We start from the raw sequence: 11,392 nt of genomic DNA, 5'->3' as shown, positions 1-11,392 counted from the left end.
TTCATACTTTGGTGGGGGTAGACGCAACAGTGTTGGTCAAAGTAAGGAAGGTACATCATCAGAGGAGCCTGTACAATCTCAACCTACACAAGAGTCCATTCAACAAATTGGGGAGCCTAATAAATCTGGTGACGGAGTTGCAGAACCTGATATCTCTAATGAAGATGACCTTGAAGAAGAATATCCAGTAAATAACCAGTACCAGGATGAATCAATCGACTTCGGTGATGATGATGGTGCAATTAACAGTAACAGTGACACTAAAGGGAGAGGAAAATCGAAAGAAAAAATTGATCGTCAGTGGGAGATGGCTAGGAGATTTAAATTTGATTGGGCAACAAAGTATCCATTCATTGAGCCCGTGGACAATCCAATTGTAGGTGAGCCACCAATAGAATGCATATGTGCAATTTGTAGTTGGAAGTATAAAAAGGAAAAGCGGTTGCAGCTTAAACTAGACACCATAGAGAAACATGTTGGTAAGATTTACGAAACCTCAACTGTAGATGGTAAGGAAATAAAAGTGGTAAGATATAAAACAAAGGAGCAATGCCAACATAAAAGGAATGCTGAAGAATATTATATGTTTCAAAAATTTCAGATGAAGCTTGGTGAAGTTCAAGGTTCTATTAATGCTATTTTTGCAAAAGCAAGTGAAGTAGAAGAACGTGGAAAAGCTATTTAATTAAGTAACGTTTTCTATATTTTGAGCAGAGGGCGTCCAATGACAGACTATCCATAAATGAGTGGTTTTTTACACTTTCTGAAAGTTCCTAACTATCCTGTTAGTCATTGGTCGATAAACAGTGGATGGGAATGGGCAAGTTGTATTGCACAGGTTGAAATAGAGGATGTACAAAGAAAAATAAAAGAGTCAACCTTTATTGCATTGTCCTTAGATGAAGTTATGGCAATAGATAATATGTCATGGGTATGCATGCATGTTTATACTGTACAGAATAATGTTCGCCAACCACATCTACTATCTATTGCTAAATTGAGAGACAATGCGATAGCAAAAACTTTATTTCAATTAGTAAAGAGTAATTTAATTGAATATGGAGCTATGGATGAATTGACAATAGTGAAGAAGTTGGTTTGTGTTGGAGCGGATGGAGCTTCAGTAATGCAAGGTCAAAGGAATGGTCTTTGCACAAAGATGCAGGCTTCTTGTTCACCATATGTTGTTGCCATTCACTATATGGCCCATAGGATGAATCTTGCTTTTAGAGTTGTGAAGAAGTTTCCTTCAGTAAACAAGGTTGAAGATTTAGTAAGAGAGTTGTATGCATATTTTTGTCAAAGTCCCAAGCATTTTAGGGAATTTCAGCACTTTGCTGATGGAATTACCAATGGAAACAAGCTTCTAAAAGATGTTGATACCAGATGGATCTCTTTGGATGGACCAGCGCATCAAGTATTTTTTGAATATCAATCTTTGATTGGACTGATGTACGAAAATTAGGAGCAAAAAATCAGAGATGTGGCGACCTGCTTCAGAGGTTAAGCAATATAGAGACACTTTTGACTTTGGCATCTCTTCTTTCCATGCTAGAAGAAATGAGGTTAATTATGAAAAAAGCCCAGCAAAGAGCCATGTATATTGCAGAATATGCTCAGTTGCATAAAATGTCATGTCGAGCCCTTGATAGTCTCTATCGTACTGACCTAAATTTATCTGACGATAGATTTAATCACTGGCAAAAACTAACAGATTTGGACGATCTTGATAATTATTTAAAAATCGGTTAAAATGGAGATTTATGTGTTTGTGTAAGGGGATTTCAGATTCCAATGTCCTATAGTGCCCCAAATAAGCGAGCTACAAGAGTTACAAGGGAAGAGTTTACCAAGATCATCGAGTCTATAACATCTACTGCAAGGGAGATAGCCTATAGAGTTTCCTCTGAAATAATATCACGATTCCCATATGATCAACTACTTGAGGCCATGGCAATTGTGTTTCCTCAATAGTGGTCCTTCAACAATAAGAAAGATTATTGTAGAAGGCTATTGATTTTGATTAAGGAATTTTGCAAATCTATAGAATTCAATGGAGTGACTATCAACAGAATATTAGATGAGGGTCTTCTTAGACAGCAATCAGGCACCTTTGCAAGGACCATGAAGCATCAATATCAATTAATACGTAAACCACATGAAGAGGGCTCGGCAAAAAAGCTTTGGACAGAACTAAAATAGAGCACATTATTGCATGAAGAAATTTTAGAGTACTTCAAGCTTGCTGATCTATGTCAAACCATGATATTGGGTTTAGTGGAGGATGAGAGAGTTTACAGTGCTTTGGGCTTCCTAAAATCAAAGCTAAGAAACCAACTAAACAAGAATTTGGAATCATGCTTGAGGGTATACACATCTAGGTATAATGTCAATACTTTTCCTTTTCAAAAAGCAATGTAAATCTAGAAGAAAAGATGCAAAAGAAGGGTGGGACTGGGCAACACCATTAACCAATCTCCTACAGCGTCTCCAAGTGGGACAAGTACAGTTGGCAGTGGTAGTGGCCATGGGATTGGGAGTCATAGAAGCGGAGGTCAAAGTGAACTTGAAGTTGAAGAAGACACAAACGAAAATGAAGAGAACAATGAAGCAACTGGACTACCAGAATTGGATGATGATGACGACATAGAGATGAATTGGAAAATTTAAAAAATTTCTGCTAAATTAGCAGTGGCAACCAATAGGTATTTTTTGAACTTATTAACTACTATATGATATCCTATCATTCAATGTTCATTTTAGAAAAGCAAGAAATTAGAATGTATTATGTTTCATCATTAAAATTTGAGAACAAAGAGTATTATTACTGTAGAGTGTAGTTTATATCATGTCATCAATGATCATTCATATTTGAATTTGAAATTCTTGAATGAAATTTTGTTTTCTATTTTATTCATTTATTCAACATACATTGAATTGGAAAACATGAAAATTAGATAGAATCACAGATTCAATTCCATAATTAATAATTATTAATGGTTTTCATTTGCAATATTAAGCTAATATGGTACAATTCTTGTAAGCCAATGACCCTGAATTCCCTTTTATAGAAACAAGGGAGCAACAACAGCTTCAGGTCGATTTGCCTAATGTGAAGTCTCAAAATCTAAATCAGTAAGACATCTACAAGTCTACAACATCTCTACAACTTTAGTTGTACATTTCTGCATTTGACAGGTTGGTTTAGTAAATTAGCAATTTTAGCATAGGCAATAGCATCTGCAAGACTGCAACATTGATCCTGTTCAAAAAACAAAGTTCAAACTTGTTACTTTAAACTCAATTCTAGAGTCTAGACTGTAGTATGTAGGATAATATGAAAGATATTCATATATAGTAAAGATATAGAGATGATTGAAACTGAAAGTACTTTTACATACAGACTATAAATTTCTGTAGTATGCTCCATTCTTCTTCAGTTGGAAGGGTAAAATTTTTGATGTTATGGTAAATGACCTGCATTCTCATCAGCATTCCATACTTGGAAGAGTGAGTTTCAAGCAATGTTCGTTCCACTAGTGCATGCAAATTTGTGAATATTTTGATGCACTTTGCAATGCCTTCATGAGTTCTGTCCTGAGGAAGGTTGCCTAAATTAGAGGTTATTTGGTCCTCCAACTTTTGTTTGTAAACTTCTCTTCCAACGAAACCCGTTGTTGAGAAATTAGGTCCAAGACTCGGTAAACCAAGAGATATCAATTTTGCTGTTTTATTGTTCATCTTAGCGAGCTTTGGCCCAAATAAAGCAAGAACTTCTTCTACTTCTGTTAGTTTTTGACATTTATGAAATACAGAGGTTGCCTTTATTATTGAACCAATGCGGTCTTGAATTCCCTTGCTTGCCAAATGCCTGTCAGCAGTGTTGTTGATTTCTTCTATAATCTGCTTTGCAGTTTTTTGTCTCTGACCAAAACTTTTGTTATCTTGAAGTTGCTCTTTCAGCTTCCCAAAAACATATGTAAGAGCTTCATCTATAGAGTTCGAAACAATCATACAACCTATCAGTAGAAGTCTTTATTTTCCCCTAGAAGTAATTTTTTATTTGCTTTACTGTATTATTTACATGGTCATTCAAGCCATTTTCATATTTTTTAATAGTATCATTTGCCTTCTTTAGGTCTTCTTTCATTTCTAAGTACTGGTGTTCACTATGTTTTCTTATTTGCTCTGCTTTATTTTCCCACCCTTTTGCTTTCTCTTCCCACTCTTTTGTTTTTACCCTCTCATTTTTCAATTCTTTATTTAACTTATTGTTTACATTTGCAGCATTCTCCAAGTTTCTGTATAACTTTGTTGAAGAGTCTTTTTCATCTTGGAGTTTTTTTCCCATTTTTTCCAAATTTTCCCTTAGAGTTTTCAGTTCTGCGTCCATTTGTTCTTGCTGTTCAGTTGCTTCTTTAGAGCCAAAGGATGAATTTTTTATCCTATTCTCTAATTCTTTGCAACTGTTTACTACTGCTTTCTCACTTGCCTTTACATTTGCCAAGTCTGCCTTTAACTTATCTATTGTGCCCTGAAGCTTTCCTTTCTCTCTCTCCAACTTCATCACTTAACTATAGACCACTTGGTCGGTCATTTTGGACACATTTATCTTGTCCACATTTTCAATTTTGGATAAATCCATTTGGAGAGTGCTAACTTGAAATTCAGATGGATCTAACTGACTCTCTAGTGGATTGTTATCTCTAGCTAGGGGCATAACAACCATGAATTCCATCATATCTTTATCTGGGTCATATGTGGGAAATAACCTATTGGTTGCAGGTTTTGCATCACGAGCTGTAGCAATTGCTTCCATCTTCATTGTCTTACTATTTTGTCTATTCTTGTTTTTTGATTTTTCATAGTTAGTTACAAATTCATTGTAACGAAAATCAAGATTTTGTGAGACAATTGAATGTTTGAATGGTGAAATAGCAGTAGCACTTGCTTTGATGTACGAGATTCCACCAATACCATGAGGATAACCAACACCTAGACCCATTAGTGGGGTTTGTGGATTGTTCTGAGGGTTTTTTCCTGAAGGATGGGCAATTGTTGGACTCAGTCACCATTGGCGTTGTTGTACTAGTAGTACTACTAATACTTGTCATAACCTTCTGCTTCTTTACACTTTCTTGATCTCCAGGACCAAATTTTTTTACATCTATATACAATGTCCTTTTCAGACCACTAGTTGTAGTTGTACCCATGATATCTACGACTGTGGGAGTGACAGTTGATTCGGATTGAATCTGAGTGCTTGGAACTGGAATTGTAAATGAAGCAGGAACAAATTTAATTAACTGAGATGAATCCAATGTGGATGGAATTGATTGAGTTGATGATTTATCTCCATGCCCAAGGCTTGGTTTCTGACCATGTTTTGGTGCTACGGCTGGTGGTTGAGGTGGTAAGCAAACCCCTTCTCCACTGGGACCCACACCACCAGAACCTTGGTAGCCCATTTTTTCTACAATTTTTGCCCCTTTGCTATATAGAAGTTTGGTGGATGCATCAACTCCTCTCTGAATTTGTGTACTGTATGAGGGATTCAAAGAATCTTGGTCATCGTAATCATCATCAGTATCACTGTGATGTGCTTCAAGTGGATGCTCCTTATTCCACAATTCGTCAAATATTGTATCCTCTTCAACCTCATCACGATCTAAAGAGGTCTTTGGCTCACCGAGATTCTTCCTTATTTCCCAAAATTGAGAAATTTTACTTCAACTCCATCCAGCATCTATACAATCATTCATTAGCTCTTTTGGAATAGGTTTTGTAGATGGTTTATCAACTTTCTTGTAGAAATTGGACGATGTCATGCCCTGCACTTTTCCTTTCTGTTTGTGCAATGCCATTATTTGTGATGACAATTCCTGTATTGACATATTATTTTCAGCAGAATATTTCTCCATCTGTTTTTTGACCTCCTCCCAGGAGTCCATGTTTTTAAATTTTTCAATCAAAGGCATACTTTCATGTTGATATTTTCTTGCAGAAGTCCCAATGCCCTTAAGCCTTGCTCCAATTATGTTTAGTGGATCATACTGCCAGTGACTGTCAACATCAAATCGAAAAATTGAAAAAAAGGCTTCTGCCACTTTGAATCCTCTTCTCTCAAATGCGAACCCTCCAAAGGAGAATGGAAAGGAGGGAAATATCATTTTCTTTTGCTAACCATGAAAGAGTACATCTGTGCTCTCCATTTGTCGTACACATTCCAATGCAAATACCCTCTCTGTTACATATATTGGAAGTTTGTAGGGTTTTACCCATGAACTGTAAGACCTTAACATAGTGTACTCTTCCATTAAGTACCAGTCAGCCAATTGTAGTTCACTTCTGAGTTGAATGCAATTTCTACAAGTAACAGGCAATCTAGGCATTGGAGTGCCTATAATTTTATGGTACATTGGTGCCAAAAAGAAGTCTACAAAATTGTTGTAGTTCCCTCTATTATCAATCATCCTTATCTGAGGTGTCCACTCATATATTGGATTTTGGCCTTGAGTCTGACTGCAAAGCTTGTTTGCTTCAAATAATGCACGATGCTTTGCTAGGAGAAGTTAGCACAAGTAGGTTGTGAATTTAAATGTCTTCTTTGAACCTCTTTGAATCATTAGTAATTGATCTTGCATGCAACAAACAATGTGCTCAATAAAACGATATCTTACTAGTTCTTTTTAAAAATGAATATGATAAAGCATTTCAAAAATGTTGGCATCCACTTGTTTGTTACTATCCAATCCCAAACAAAATGCTAGCAAGGAAATACTGTCCTGTGCCCATGGCACAAAAAATTCAAAATCATAAGGAGGCATGTGATTTGGACTCAGCCTACAACCACTTGTTATTCCTTTGATATAAGAATCTCTCTATTCTGCATCTAATTTTTCATAATCATCTGCCAACTTTCCCAGGTCAATATGTACATTTGACTTTTGTTGTTGAAACCCTAGGTTCAACAGACTAGCAAATTCACTCTCAGTTATGGACAAAATTTCGTCCTGAGTAATTTTATTCACAATTGCTTTTCTATTTTCATCATAATTTTTGACGCAGAGCATAACAATTTCTAGGCAAGGGAATACTTGAGGTAACGCCATGCGTGCTGACCTAGCTAGCCACAGTACAATTTTATTTGCAGTTGCATTTACACTAGGGTTAAATGAAGAATATTTTGAAGCCTTATTTGGATCATTCCACTTGTTTTCAAGTGCAAATCTTATCTCCATTATACCCTTATTTTCATGAATAATAGGATCATGTATATCATGGAATAAATCACTGAAACCTGGTGTTTTAAGCATATTGTGAAATTCTATTATTTTGCCCATGTTATTCTTGGTATTTGTTTTGCCCATCGTGGTAAATATTTAAACACAGCTACAAGCCTATAGGGGTGATTCAAAATTAAAACCTTACAGACTAAATTTTTTTATATAATAATATAAACAGTAAAGTTGTAAAATTTAAAATGTGGGACGTAAATTTTCAAGATTTTAGTAGTTACACTTACCCGTTCACATTCATGTTGCCCTTAGTTTTGATTTTTGCAGAGAGCTGAGAGACTGTAGTTTGTTTCTTTCCTCGGACCACAATCCTCAACCTAGAAATTAAGAATCCAACATTGCACTATAACTTTGTAAATTGTAATTTGTAACCCCTTTCTAATTTCTAAATCTGCAGACAACGTATAACTACAAAATTAAAGAAACTTAATGCGCCAAAATTGTAGAATTTGTACTCTATAGTCTATAGTTGTCACACTTGTCACATAGTACACTTTCAGTTTAAATGTGAGTGGAATCGTGGACCACTAGTGTTACCTAACACGTCATAATGTATTAATGTCATTCATAACGTCACTGTTAACTGCAAGTGGAATGCGATTATGTCAATGTGTTAATTGAGCAGTGACACGTGTCATGATTTTGGGATGCGTTTGAAATGACAGGGTTTCTTTTTCCTTTCATCCCGAAACTCAACTTCGGTTGTTGATCTATAAACATCCAACGACACCGGTGAATGGTGTGGTGGCCCTGTAGGTCATGGGTCCCACTCCCATTAACTAAGCTAGTCAGGTATCAGGATGACTCACATCACGAGTCAGATGTGTCAATGTCACGTCATCACCAAATTGAAACTACATTGTTATTTGTTGGTCAACTGAGGAGTTTAGTGACACGTGTCATGTTTCTGGGATGCATTTGAAATGACAAGGTTTCTTTTTCCTTTCATCCCAAAACTCAACTTCGGTCATTGATCTATAAACATCCAACGACACCGGTGAATGGTGTGGTGGCCCCATGGGTCGTGGGTCCCACTCTCATTAACTAAGCTAGTCAGGTATCAAGATGACTCACATCACGAGTAAGACGTGTCAGTGTCACGTCATCACCAAATTGAAATGACATTATTATTTGTTTGTCGACCGAAGAGTTTAGTGACTCATGTCATGATTCTGGGACACGTTTGAAATAACAGGGTTTCTTTTTCCTTTCATCCCGAAACTCAACTTCGATCGTTGATCTATAAACATCCAACGACACCAGTGAATGGTGTGGTGACCCCGTGGGTCATGGGTCCCACTCCCATTAAATTACGAGTATAGTTAGTATATTATTAAATTATATAACTGCAATGATGTATATTAATTAAAATAGTAAAAGAATATATAAATAAACATTATAGTATCATGCTAAATTAAAATTAGATGACATACTAAAGAACATTTATCATACCAAAGATATTTATCAACTAATTATACATGAGATATAGATAAAATTGTATATTTTTTTAAAAAAAGAGTTAAATTGATTAATTTCAATTATTAAATTGTTTGATATATCTTGTTCAAGTGATAAATTTATCCAATTGCAGAAGCTGGACAATATTCTTAAGGTTAAATATAATGCATTAAAAAAAAAAAAAATTTAATTTTAAAATAACATTTATGCTTTAAAAAAACCAAACACACTTATAATAAATAAAGTTGATAATATATTAGCTAAATAATTTGAACTTTATTAAAATTGATACAAAATTAATATTATGTATTTTAAAGTATAAATTAAAAATATCAATATAGTAAAAATTATATATGTTAAATAAATGTATAATCTAATAAAATTATATATATAAATAAAAAATAAAAGAAAATTTATTAAAAGCATTGGTTTAGATAGGTAAAAATAAAAATAATTAAATTCTAATTTAAACTTATATACAAATTAAAATTAAAATAAATATGATATTAAACTATATAAAAAATATTTTTTGAAAATTGACAATTTAAAAGAGTTAAAATGTCTATATTTGATTAAAATATCTATATTTGAATAACATTTTACAAATTACAAAGATAAACATCAATTAAAACTAATTGTCTTTTTTTAAAAAAGTTTATCCACTTGTCACAAATCTGGAAAAGATAAAATTGAAATTAATGCATTCATTAATAGAGGTGTTCGAAAAATGATTATTTAAAAAAAAAGTTTATCCACTTGTCACAAGAAAATATAAGGTTGCAATTAATGCTTGCATTAATAAAGGTGTTGAAAAAAAATAAATTTTTCATTGCCTTTTTCATCATGAACCAATAAAGTTTTAAAAAAATTGTATTTTTCAATTTTTAAAAAAATGCAAATTAATAAACCTTTTGCAAACATTGGTATATCAATGAAATTTTTAGATTATAGAACTAATATGGAACTAGGTGATTCCATTAGTTTCCTGCCAAAGGCAGGGACTAATAATATTTTATATTCACATAGGCTTTTATAAACAATTCAATAGAAAATTAAAAAATGCAAAATATTGCAATGTTGCATAAGTAAGCATAAGAAGTTAAAATAATGAAATACAATTTTATATGAAACTAAAACTCTAGAAATTTCATTGATATTTCTTGAAATTTACAAATTTACAAAATTAGGGGAAAACCCTAGACTCTAGAACTACTGGACTATTCGTTGTAGAAACCACCAGAATTGACCATGGTTGCGAATTCTTGTAGCCAGTTGTTGCCATCTTCCACTTCATCCAGGAAAAACCATTTTCGAAAAAAATTCAACCCAATTTTTGCGCATTTCCTATGGTGCTACAACTGCCCAACAGTCAAGCCCAGTAAAAATGGTTGCAGGACCACATTCTGGCCAGGTTGCAGAAGCTTGTGGACTTCACTTGCCCAAGGGATCCCCACTCCTAAAACTACATGAGCAACAATTTCAATGTCATCGTCCAAATATACTACTTTAAAAATCTTCCTCAGGAGCAGCAAAATTTTGGCCCTTGCTTCTCCGAGGTCAAGTAGGGAGGCTAGAAATTGTGACGTAATGTCACTGTTGACATGATACCGATTCTCATTCTTCAAAAACTCACGCCCAACAACCATTTTGACACCAGCAATAACAAACTTCACACCAGAGCATGGAACAACCTCATTGCAAATTGACAAGAGGTTTTCCTCAAGAACGCGACCTAGAAAGGCCTTCTGCTCCTCTTCCAAAGTGCATCTCAGGCGAATAGGGTTGTCCATCTTTACTACAAAGTTCAAAGTCTAAGTTCTAGCAGACTAACACCAAACAAACCAGACCTATCGACTACCAAAAATGAGATGAGCAATGATGAAAGAAGTAGCTCAATCACCTATAAATAAGCTTGTTGGGTAGGGTGCCGGGGATTATTTGTTTGTTTCTGTCCGACTGCCAATTCAATTACATTAAATTAGCAAATATTCTCAAATCTTGAACATAATTGCAAGTACGTGCCGAAAAGGCCAATTGTAATTAAACACTAATACCATCCATTGTCCTGTAATGCATGTGAAGCCACTTAACCGATGGAAAAGGGCAATTGTAAATTTGTAATTAAGACTAATAATACTACTGCTAGTGGACTGTGGCATGTCCTCTAATGCGTGCGAAGCCGCTTAGCCGATGGAAAAGGCCAATTGTAAATTGTAATTAACAGTGACAAGACATCAATATACTATCTCCTGCAACTTAAGTGATACATGCTAGACAGAAACATGTCACCATTTCAGACACTTGAACAAGGGTGAGGCTTCATTCCAGACGTTTGGTAGCGTACTAGCGAGAGAATGTCGCTATCACTGACACAACATTTAATTCTTTTTGGGTGCACTGTACTCTGCATACAACTTACCTTGATACGTGTCAACATTCCGATGACTACCTCGACAATTCTTCTTCCTTCAAGAAATGTTGGCTGAAATTAAACCTTAGCCATTGATCTTGGATCATCAGACGGTCTGAGTTCTCAAATAATACATTTAACATAATTACAGTGGTAGTGGCAAAGATTATGCTTCCATAATGTACGGTCAAACAACCACATTTTTAAACCATCACTTGCCAGTTGC

The sequence above is a fragment of the Cupressus sempervirens genome, chromosome 6 (genome assembly GCF_028749045.1).
Source record: "Cupressus sempervirens isolate cs-2001-9-10 chromosome 6, ASM2874904v1, whole genome shotgun sequence".
In the NCBI taxonomy this organism is placed as follows: Eukaryota; Viridiplantae; Streptophyta; class Pinopsida; order Cupressales; family Cupressaceae; genus Cupressus; species Cupressus sempervirens.
The sequence above is the reverse complement of the archived record's forward strand: the minus strand, read 5'-3'. Positions refer to the sequence as shown.